Here is a 12,473-nt window from a genome sequence, read left to right as displayed (position 1 = left end):
GAGGGGGGAATGGGGGACCAGAGGGGGGAATGGGGGACCAGAGGGGGGAATGGGGGACCAGAGGGGGGAATGGGGGACCAGAGGGATGAGTGGGGGACCAAAGGGGGGGAGTGGGGGTGTGGGGGAGGGGGGAAAGGTAGGTCCCAGGAATGAAGGGCGGGGTGATAGGAGAAGGGGAAGGGGGTGTGGAGTGGGGGAGAGAAAGGAGAAGAAAGAAAGTAGGGAGAAAGGGAGGGTGAAGGGAAAAGAGGGAGAGAATGAGAGAGAAGGGGGGTGGCAGAGGGGAATGGGGGGGCAGGGAGAGAGGAGAGGAGAAGGGAAAAGGGAAAAGGGGAGTGGGAAGCTATTAGGAAGAGAGGGGAGACGAGGATGGAGTGGGGAGTGGAAAATAGGAGAGAGGAGAGCGTAGATAGGAGAAGGGGGGAGAGGACAGAATAAAAAGAGAGGGGAGAGGGTTTGAAAGTGAAATTGGAGGAGGGGAGTGGGAAGGTAAGAGCAAGGAGAAGGGAGAGGGAAGAAATGAATGGAGGGAAGGGAGAAGGGAGACGAAAGTGATAATATAGAAAAAGTAGGAGATGGATGATACGGGAGGCCAAAACCCCGATTTGTTCACTTCATTTTCCCTCGCATTTTCTTCTTTTCCATTCCCTTCCCTACCTATCCCATTTAATTCCCTTCCCTACCTATCCCATTTAACTCCAATTCCATTTCCCTTCCCTTTTCTTCTCTTCCTTTTCCATTCCATCTCACCCCTCCCCATCCCCATGACCTCTCCCCTGTCTCCCCTCATCTCCCACCCCCACCCCCCCAGGGATCTGTGACCTTAGCCAGCTTCCCCGAGTATTGCAAAGTTTGCCGGGGTAACTTTCGGGCGGCGAACCCTGGGACGACCCGGGGGTAATATCCAGCGCACTTAAGAGGGAAATTATTTCAGGGTGTCGTTCTGGATGGATGCCACGTGGTTGCATTGTATTCTCCTTGTGTCTTTCTTCTATCAAATGGAAAGAGATGGATAGAGGGATTGATCTGCTGCGAGAGACGGGAAAGAAGAGGGGGTGGGGAGGAGGGGGGAGAGGAAGGAGGAGGGGGAGGGGGGAGGGAGGAAGGAAGGATGAAGGAGAAAAGGATGAAAGGAGACGGGAAAAAAATAGAAGAATGAATAGAAGTAAAGTAGAACTAGAAAAAGAAGTAAAAGAGATAAAAGGAGGGAGAGAGGGAAGGAGGGAGAGAGGGAAGGAGGAGAGAGAGAGAGAGAGAGAGAGAGAGAGAGAGAGAGAGAGAGAGAGAGAGAGAGAGAGAGAGAGAGAGAGAGAGAGAGAGAGAGAGAGAGAGAGAGAGAGAGGGAGAGGGAGAGAGAGGGAGGGAGAGGGAGGGAGAGGGAGGGAGAGGGAGGGAGAGAGGGAGAGGGAGAGGGAGAGGGAGAGAGAGGGAGAGGGAGAGAGGGAGAGGGAAGGAAGTAGGGAAGGAAGGAGGGAGGAACAAATAAATAGAGAAATATATATATGTATATATATATATATATATATATATATATATATATATATATATATATGCATATATATACATATATATATATATATATGCATATATATACATATATATATATACATACATACATATATATATATATATATATATATATATATGTATGTATATATATATATATATATATATATATATATATATATTATATATATGCATATATATATATATACATACATATATATATATATATATATATATATATATATATATATATATATATAAATATATATATATATATATATATATATACATATATATATACATATACATATATATACATATACATATATATACATATACATATATATACATATACATATATATACATATACATATATATACATATACATATATATATATATACATATATATATACATATACATATATATATATATATATATATATATATATATATATATATATGTATATACTGTATATATAAATGCCCTTATCTCTACAATCCGAGTCAAATTTCTCTTAGTTAAAAAGACACCAACAGAATCGCCAGTCTCCCCCCCCCCCCCCCCCCGCCCCATCCACCTCGAATCCCAATTACCCGAGGAGGAAATGGCCAAAAGCACGCGCCACGTTCAGCAAACTACCCTGTTGCCACCTTGCTTTTGCAAATGATTCCCCAAAAGCCATTCTCCAGTCCATGACGCACCGCAAACCACGCGGAACTATGGCACAGGTACAGACACAGACACAATCACAGGCACAGATACAGTCACAGATAGAGACACAGACACAGACACAGATACAGATACAGATACAGTCACAGGCACAGGCACATACAGTCACGGATACAGTCACAGACACAGTCACAGTCACAGACACACACAACAACAGTCAGAAGGAGAGGGAGAGGGAGAGGGAGAGGGAGAGGGAGAGGGAGGAGGTGGGAGGAGAAGGAGGGTGGGAGGGAGGGAGGAGGTGGGAGGAGGGTGGGAGGGGGAGGAGGAGGAGGGAGAGAGGGAGACGGAGAAGGGAGGGAGGGGAGGAGGAGGAGGAAGGGAGGGAGGGAGGGAGGAGGAGGGAGGAAGGGAAGTAGGGAGGAGAGGAGGAGGTGCAGATGAAGATGCAGATGGATGTGAAGAAAGAGAAAGAGAAAAAAGAGAGAGAGAAAAGGAAGGAAGAGGAGGAAGCGGAAGATACAGAGGGGAGAGCGAGCTGACGTTCCCCGGGGAGTATTGCTTTAATCTAGGATGAGGAGTGGAAAGAGAAGGAGGAGGAGGAGGAGGAGGAGGAGGAGGCGGCGGCGAGGGAGGGGAGGGGAAGGGAGACGGAGATGAGAGAAGAAAGGTGAGGGGAAGGGAGACAGAGGAGAGGATGAAGATGAGGAGATATAACGAGAAAGAAAGAAAAAAGAAGAATAGGGTGAGGGGAAGAGGGAACAGGAAGAGGAGGAGGAAGACGCAAGAAACGACAGGAGGAGAAGAGGGAGATAGATTAAGGAAAATAATTAATTAATATGGAAAAAAAAACAAAGAGGATAGGAGGAAGAAGAGGGAGGAGTAAGAAGAAAAACAGAAGAAGCAGCAAGAGGAAGAAAGGAAAGAAGAAAGAGGGAAGAGAGGGAGAAAGAAGAAAAGGTAGGAGGAGGAACAATAGGAGGAAGGAATGGAGGAAAGAGGAGGAAAAAGGAGAGAGGACAGAGGGGAATGGGAACGAAATAAAGGGAAAATTGGAGCGGGAAGGGGAGGAAGTAGAGGGGAGGAATGAAAGTGGGGAATGGAGAAAGAAGGGGAGAGGGAGGAAATGAGGGGAGTAGGAAAGAGGAAGAGACGGAGGAAGGGAATAAGAGAGGGGGCAGAAGAGAAAATGAGGGGGGAGGAAGAAAGGGAAAAAGAGGGAGAAAGCAGGAGAGAGCTAAAGAAGAAGAAGAAGAGAGAGAGAGAGGGGGGGGGGGAGGGGGGAGAGAGGTGATGGAGAAGATAAGAGGGAGAAAGTTTCCCTTAGAAAAACAACCATATATAAACATAGTTTTGCATACATATATACATGTATATATATGTGTGGTGTGGTGTGTGTGGTGTGGTGTGTATGTATGTATGTATGTATGTATGTATGTATGTATGTATGTATGTATATATATTAGTGATAACAATAAAAAAACAGGTAGACGCCTATATATTAATCGTAATAATGGCAATCAAAATAGGAGTAGTAGTCATTCCAGTAGGACTAGTGATGATGATGATGATGATGGTGACGATGATAATGATGATGGTGACGATAATGATGATGATGATGATAATGATGATGGTGGTGACGATAACGATGATGATGATGACGATAGTGATGATGACGATAATGATGATGATGACGATGATGATGATGATGATGATGATGATAATGATGATGGTGACGATAATGATGATAATGATGATGGTAATGATGATAATAAAAGATTAAAAATAGTTTTGAAATTTCAGCCCCACCCTGATGAGGTCATTTATCTCTGGAAGAAAGTTCTTCGATAATTAGAACAGTACTTAAACCAATTAAAATATGAAATTACCTAACTTACGAAACTCCCTCTCTCTCTCTCTCTCTCTCTGTGTGTGTGTGTGTGTGTGTGTGTGTGTGTGTGTGTGTGTGTGTGTGTGTGTGTGTGTGTGTGTGTGTGTGTGTGTGTGTGTAGGTGGGCCTGCATGCCTTTTCATTTGCATATACATGGCCGTATTAAACCTCATGCGTGTACGAGCGGTCCGAACTTGTGAATAGCACCCTTACTCTCGCTTCTCTTCTACACTCTTCTCTTCTACTTTCCCATCTCATCTCTTCTACTTTCTCGTCTCATCTCATCTTGTCTTGTCTTGTCTTTCCCTCCCTCTCCGCCTCTCTCCCTATCTCTCAGCCTCTCTCCCTCTCCCTCTCTCTCCCCTCCCTTCCCCATCCCTCTCTCCTCCCTCCCTCCCTCCCTCCCTCCCTCCCCCCTCTCCCTCCCTTCCACTCCCTCTCCCTCTCTCTCCACCTCTCCTTCCCCCTCCCTCCCTCTCCCCTCCCTCTCCCTCTCCCTCCCTCCCTCTCCCCCTCCCTCTCCCTCCCTCTCCTTCTCTCCGAAACTTCTAACAGCCTCATCCCGGCGTCAACTTCTCCCTTTACCTCGCTCGATCACGCAACTTCTCTCCGCCTCATTGCCAGCGGAAAATGGCGGCTAAACTTCGCGACGAGATGATCTTCTGTGCGGGGGGGGGAGGAGGAGGAGGGGGAGGAGGAGGAGGGGGAGGAGGAGGAGGAGGAGGAGGAGGAGGAGGAGGAGGAGGAGAGGGGAAGAGAGGAGGAGGAGGAGAGGGGAAGAGAGGAGAGGAGAGGAGAGGAGAGGAGAGGAGAGGAGAGGAGAGGAGAGGAGAGGAGAGGGGAGGAGGGGGAGGGGGAGGAGGAGGAGGAGGAGAGGGGAGGGGAGGGGAGGGGAGGAGAGGAGAGGGGATGGGAGGATGGAGGGGTTACAGACACAGACACAGACACAGACACGTTCACATAAGTTTATACACATGCATATTGAGCGAGAAAGAGAGCAACCAAGCAAAATGAAGAAAAAAAAAAGAAAGAAAGAGAGAAGAGAGGGGAGGGAGGAAGAAAAAGAAAAGAGAAGAGTGGATAAGAGAAGAAAAGAAAAGAGGCGAAAAAAGAGTAGAAGAGAAGGGAAAAGAAAAAAAAAAGAGAATGAGAAGGAGTGAAGAATGGCCTACACAGAAAAGCAGGGAAGAGAGAGAAGACAATAAAAGAGCGACAAACGAGGAGCGCAGATAGAGACAGGGGAACACAAAGGGCAGGTGGAACATCATGACGACGCGGATGGCCGTAATAAATTGTAACATGAGGGGATGATGAAGGGCGAGAGAGAGAGAGAGAGAGAGAGAGAGAGAGAGAGAGAGAGAGAGAGAGAGAGAGAGAGAGAGAGAGAGAGAGAGAGAGAGAGAGAGAGAGAGAGAGAGAGAGGGAGGGAGGGAGAGAGAGAGAGAGGGAGGGAGGGGGAGGGAGGGAGGGAGGGAGGGAGAGAGAGAGAGAGAATGAGTGAGTGAGTGAGTGAGAGAGAGAGAGAGAGGAAGAGAGAGAAAGAAAGAGAGAGTGAGAGTGAGAGAGAAACATCAAAATGTATGTGATAGCGTAACAGCGGGTATAATAGGTCGAAAACTTCAACATAGATGTGTGTGCCTGAGGGTCTGTCCAAGCAATCACACGTGGTCACTTGTGCGAGTCAATCACGCGATCACCATGCCCAACAGGAGGTCAAAATGTGTTGACCTGACAGACCCAACAGGGGCATGGCCATCGAGGCACAGAGTCTGTCTAGAGTGTTCGGTCTGTGAACAATCGTGTGCGAGTATGTGTCATAGTTTGTTAAGTCTGTACTAAAATTACTGCTTCAACATATTTGCAACATATATTTTATATATAAAGATATACGTATGTGTGTATATCATATATATATGTATATATATAAATATATATACATATATATATATATATATATATATATATATATATATATATATATAGATAGATAGATAGAGATAGATACATACATATTATTGTGAACTTACTTAGTATAGAAGGAAACTCGGTGAAATAGTTTCCTAAGAGAAACAGCACAGAGAACAGTGCATAAACAGGAAGATGAACACTCCCATGACTCATAGTGACAGACAGCAGTGGCTATTAAGATATAGGGACATGAGTGAAGGATGCCAGGGCGCGGTATGGGAACGTCCAAGCGGTGACTCACTAGAGAGAGAGAGAGACTCTCATGGACCAAGCAGCCATCGAGGAGAGAGAGAGATGAAGAGAGAGAGAGAGAGAGAGAGAGAGAGCCATCCCTGCCGCCAGAGCCCGCGAGACGAGGAGAGAGAGAGAGAGAGAGAGAGAGAGAGAGAGAGGAACGGGACCAACTCAGAGATCCCCGAGACGCACCAGGGCGAGAGCGAGGAGAGCCGACCGAAGAAGGAGAGCGGAGATTGCCGAGAGGAGGTGAGAGAGAGAAAGAGAGAACGAACAAGGAAGGAGAGAGAGGGAAGGAAAGAAAGGGGCATCGTAGAGACGGGAATGAAGTGAAAGGGGAGAAGAGAGGAGGTAGAGGGGAGAGGAGAGCGAGTAGAATAGAGTGGGAATTGAAAGGGGAGAGGATAGAGGAAATAAGAGGGGCTCTAAAAGAGAGAGGAGAAGGGAGAAGAGAGAAGAGAGAAGAGAGAAGAGAGGAGAGAGGAAAGATAAAGGGAAGTTGAAAGGTGGGGGAAGAGAAAGGGAAGAACAAAGAGGGGAGACACGAAAAGGGATGGAGAGAGGGGAGCAAATAAAGTACGATAGGAGAATACCTTTGTGTTAAAATAATAGAATATATATAAAGAGTGGTAATAAGACATACCTCCCCCCCCCCCCCCCCCCTTCCCCCCAAACAAACAAACAGTTGATATTTCTATCATTATCATGATTCTTACCATCATTATCATAATCATCTTTATCAGCCTTAGCACTATTATCATTATCATTATTAACCTTATAACCTTCATTATCAATCTAACATAATCATCATTATCCCTATCAACAACATAATTATTACAATTCTTAACATCATGATTACCATCATCACAATCAGCATTACCTTCATCACAAAAACTACAACACACTAAATAGCAATAACAGTCAATGTTGCACATAACCCTTTTCCTCCCAGAAATGTCATTACCTGAGATGGAAAAAAAAGGAAAAGAAAAAGAAAACGTAAAAGACCGGAGACTAATCTATTTCCAAACTCCCGCCCGAAAATAAAGAACAGGTTTGCCGTTTTTACCATCACGCCCCTCCCCCCTTCCCTCCCCCCTCCTTCCCCCCCTCTCCTCTCCTCTCCTCTCCTCCCTACCCCTTCCCTCTCCCCTCTCCTCAACCCCCCATCCCCCCCACCATTAATCACGTAAGTCGGGTTTTGTCCTCAACTGGCAAAGCCCGACGTCTTCTCAGAAGCTCCGGGAACTGGGAGTGAAGTTCGGGAAGTTGCGTGCTGTGTCTATTCGTCGGATTTTTTTTTTTTTTTTTTTTTTTTTTTTACGAATTTCTCTTCAGAGGTGGTAGTCGTAGTAGTAATAGTAGTAGTAGTATTGGTAGTAGTAGCGGTGATGGTAGTAGTAGTAGTAGTAGTAGTGGTAGTAGCAGTGGTGGTGGTATTGGTAGTAGCGGTGGTGGTAGTAGTGGTAGTGGTGGTAATGGTAGTGGTGGTAGTAGAGTACTAGTAGTAGTAGTACTGGTAGTAGTAATAGTAGCAATAGTAGTAGTAATAGTAGTAATAGTAGTAATAGCAGTAGTAGTAGCAAGAGTAGTAATAATAGTAGCAATAGTAGTAGTAATAGTATAGACAATGCATGAAGATCCTGTAGCCAAATCAGAATTAAACTATGAACCTTAAACAAGCGGGTACGGAAAGGGCTGGATATAAATATAAATAAATATATATATATATATATATATATATATATATACATATATATATATATATATATATATATATATATATGTGTGTGTGTGTGTGTGTGTGTGTGTGTGTGTGTGTGTGTGTGTGTGTGTATACAAAAAAATATACAAATAAATAGTACAAGCGTGGCCTACTGATATTCACAGACAGGGAAGAAGAAACAACTCGCTGTCAACGTGATCTAGAAGCTTCCACAGGCTCGTTGGGGATAAGTCAATAAACTATAATAAAAGACAGAGTAAAAGAACTAAAAACTGTACCAAAGCTGCATAAAAAATGCGTCTATGGCAGTTCTCTCGAAATACCGTAAGCATAACCCCCATGAGAGAGAGACAATGCTACTAACTAATTCCACTTGGAGCATTTTTGCAAAGGTGGTGATGTTAGTACAGATACGATGATACAATCTACTAACATCAGTTCTGCTAACTCTTGTTTCTCAAAACGCAACACGCACTAAAACTGATTATATTGAATAGTAGAGAATCATTAACTTGGGGTGATTATATGCCTCGTGTCTGTCATGAACTCCGAGAGGAGGTAGAAGTTGCAACTTATGCACACACACACACACACACACACACACACACACACACACACACACACAAAAAAAAAAAAAAAAGGTTGATCGATCTACTTCTACCGTCCACCCAATCTGGACCAAGGATTTCAGTCAGAACAAAACAAGTATTCGCAAAAAACTATAATCCAGTGGTATCCAGCTTACGAACCTTCTGCTCATGTGGTTCTCCCTATCATGTTGGTCATGCAAGAAGGGAGAATTTACTTGTATTTGTCGTGATGATAGAAAGAGATACATCAGCCAAAATGCTAAAAGAACTTGATTCTTTATCCAAGACGCTGCAGTAGATAAGAGTCGAAGGCAAGAGACTGGCTTATCCAACAGCTACCACTACTAATAATAGGTCAAGGTCAAGTGTTTGAGAATTCTAGGACATATAAATAGCTTTCTTCGACAGCTTCACCCGCAAACTTCTGGCTTCCTTTCAGCGAGGTCTTTTAACTCGTAAGGGAATCAAAAAGAAAAAAGAGAGAGAGAGAGAGAGAGAGAGAGAGAGAGTGAATGAGAGAGAGAGAGAGAGAGAGAGAGAGAGAGAGAGAGAGAGAGAGAGAGAGAGAGAGAGAGAGAGAGAGAGAGAGAGAGAGAGAGAGAGAGAGAGAGAGAGAGTGAATGAGAGAGAGAGAGAGAGAGAGAGAGAGAGTGAATGAGAGAGAGAGAGACAGAGAGAGACAGAGAGTCTGAGAGAGAGAAAGAGAGAGAATGAGAGAGAGAAAGAGAGGAGAGAAAAAGAGGAGAGAGAGAGAGGAGAGAGAGAGAATGAGAGAGAGAGAGAGAGAGAGAGAGAGAGAGAGAGAGAGAGAGAGAGAGAGAGAGAGAGAGAGAGAGAGAAAAGAGATGAGAGAGAGAGGAGAGAGGAGAGAAAGAGAGAGAGAGAGAGAGAGAGAGAGAGAGAGAGAGAGAGAGAGAGAGAGTGAATGAGAGAGAGAGAGAAAGGAACGCTAGTGGAAAATATTAAGGTACTTACACGGCATTAATCTTTAAAACAAGATAAAACTAAAATACTACACTCCTATAAAAAAAAAAACTCAAAGCGAATACCCTTTTCTGCAACTATAACAGAACTTTAATAACAAGAACGATGAAAATAGCAGCGACAACACGGAATAAGATAAGAACGGTGTGACACGACTTTATATAAAGCCTGGAACTTCAACATACAGTGCATCACTCTCCACATACGGTTCCCCCTCTCTCTCTCTCTCTCTCCTCCCTCTTAACACGTTGCTCCCCTCTCCTTTTCCCTCCGTCCCCCCGCTTCCCCCTCCCTTTTTCCCCTTCCTCGTTCGTCACTGATTCCCCTCCTACCCCTTCACCCCTCATCAGGCATCACTTATTCCTACCCTAACCTCTGACACTATCCCTTCCCCCTTCTCTATCCCCCCTCCCCCCATTACCCTTACCCCTCCCTTTTCCTATCCTATCCTATCCTTTCCCTCCCCCCCCTTTCCCCTACCCGTGCGTCGTCTATCCCTCCCTCCCTCCATCCCCCCTTCCCCTTCCCCTCCCCATACGTCGCCTCTCCCCCCTCCCCAATCCCCTCTCCATACGTCACCTCCCCCATCCCCAATCCCCTCCCCATACGTCTCCTCTCCCCCCTCCCCCACCCCCTCTCCCCGTCCCCCCACAGGAAACGAGGTCATTCTCCCCATCAGCGCCATTCCGGTTCACGAGGGTCACCGACGGCGGGACCTTTGGTGAGACTCCTACCGTGATGACGTCACCAGCCTCCCCCCCACCCCTTCCCCCCCCCTTCACTCTAACTCGATTCGAGGAACCCATTGACGGCGCTTGTTAATGTCGTGTATGTATACGAGTGGGTGTATGTTAAGTGGGTGGGTGGGCGGGGGTGGATGGCTGTATGTTAAATGGGTGGGTGGGGATGGATGGATGGATGGATGGATGGAGGGATGGGTGGATGGGCGGGTGGATGGGTGGGTGGATGGGCGGGTGGATGGGCGGGTGGATGGGGGTGGGGTAGGGGTAGACGTAGGGGTAGACGTAGGGGTAGGGGTAAGGGTAGGGGTAAGGGCAGAGGTAGGGTTAAGGGTAAGGGTAGGGGTAAGAGTAAGGGTAGGGTAGAGGTGAGCGTGTAAGTCTGTGAATGAGTGAGTGAGTGATTGCATGAATAGGTGTGTGAATAAGAGAGGGGAGGAGAGGAGGGGGGAGAGGGGAGGAGGGGGGAGAGGGGAGAGGGGAGAGGGGAGAGGGGAGAGGGGAGGAGGAGGAGGAGAGGAGGAGGAGGAGGAGGAGGAGGAGGAGGAGAAGAAGGAGGAGGAGGGAGGGAGAGGGAGGGGGAGGGAGAGGGAGGGAGAAAGAGGGAGAAAGAGAGAGAAAGAGAGAGAGAGAGAGAGAGAGAGAGAGAGAGAGAGAGAGAGATAGAGAGAGAGAGATAGAGAGAAAGATAAAGAAAGAGAAAGAAAGAGAGAGAGATAAAGAGAGAGAGAGAGAGAGAGAGAGAGAGAGAGAGAGAGAGAGAGAGAGAGAGAGAGAGAGAGAGAGAGAGAGAGAGAGAGAGAGAGAGAAAGAAAAAGAGAAAGAGAGAGAAAGAATAAAAAAAAAAAAAAAGCTAAACACATCCTTTTATCACGTGATGCAATATTTCATGCAATTTCACGCGAGTCGAAGGGAGGAAAGGCAGTCAGGAATCACATGAATAATCTTTTCCGTTTCATAATATTTAATTCTTGCCGGCAGCACTTTTTTGAAGAGTGAGGGGGGGGGGGGGGGGGAGAGACTGGATATCGGAAATTCATATATATATCTAACCAAAAATACAATTTCCTTTTTTTTTTGGAGGTAGGGAGGGATGTTGCATATTCAAATTTGCAAATTAACAAATGCAGTGATTCATCTGTACGTTGATTTGATATTTGATATTCATGAAAATGATCTTGATGAAGAATGATAAATATTCTTTGCCTACGGAATTACGTATTATCTTATACAACTCTATTTATATCCATCTATAAATAAACCTGTTAACTGAATTACATTTTTTAGGTTTGCGGTTATAAAAGAAAGAAAAAAAACATATATATATACCCTTCTTATAAATTCTTCCCTTCCTTCCCAAAAGAGAAAAAAAAAGAATGAGATGGAGAAAGAAAAAGAAGAAAATAAAAAAAGTAAAATGATAATGTTAATAATAATAAGAAGAAAAAGAAGAAGTAAAAAGAAAAGTAAGAAAGAAGAGGTGGAAGTTAAAGAGGAGGAGAAAGAGGAAGAGGAAGGGAGGAGGGGAGGGAGGAGGAGAAAGAGGAAGAGGAAGGGAGGAGGAGAAAGAGGAAGAGGAAGGGAGGAGGGGAGGAGGGGAGGGGAGGAGGAGGGGAGGAGGGGAGGGGAGGAGGAGAAGGAAGAGGAGGAGCAGGAGGAGGAGGAGGAGAAAGAAGAAGAGGGGTGGTGGAGGAGAAGGAGGAGGAGGAGGAGGAGGAGGAGGAGGAGGAGGAGGAGGAGGAGGAGGAGGAGGGGGGGAGGAGAAAGAAGAAGAGGGGTGGAGGAGGAGGAGGAGGAGGAGGAGGAGGAGGAGGAGGAGGAGGGGGAAGGAGAAAGAAGAAGAGGGGTGGAGGAGGAGGAGGAGGAGGAGGGAGGAGAAAGAAGAAGAGGGGTAGAGGAGGAGGAGGAGAAAGAGATGGAAGAGGAAGATGGTGGAGGAGAAAGAGGGAGGAAGTGGGGGTGGATGTGGAGAAGTAAGAGTTGATGAAAAAGATGATTAAGAAAAAGGAAAAGAAGAAGTAGGATAACACAACGAAGAAGAAAAAAGAAATAGAAGAAAAAAGAAATAGAAGAAAGAAAAGAAAGAAGGAAAACAAGGAAAGAAGATAAAGAAAGGGAGACGAAGACCGGGTGAAATGTACTTGAAAAATACGAAATGCAAA

This window comes from Penaeus japonicus, unplaced genomic scaffold, assembly GCF_977035675.1.
Source record: "Penaeus japonicus unplaced genomic scaffold, GWHDUDI00000001_assembly GWHDUDI00000012, whole genome shotgun sequence".
NCBI lineage: Eukaryota > Metazoa > Arthropoda > Malacostraca > Decapoda > Penaeidae > Penaeus > Penaeus japonicus.
This window is presented reverse-complemented; position numbering follows the sequence as displayed.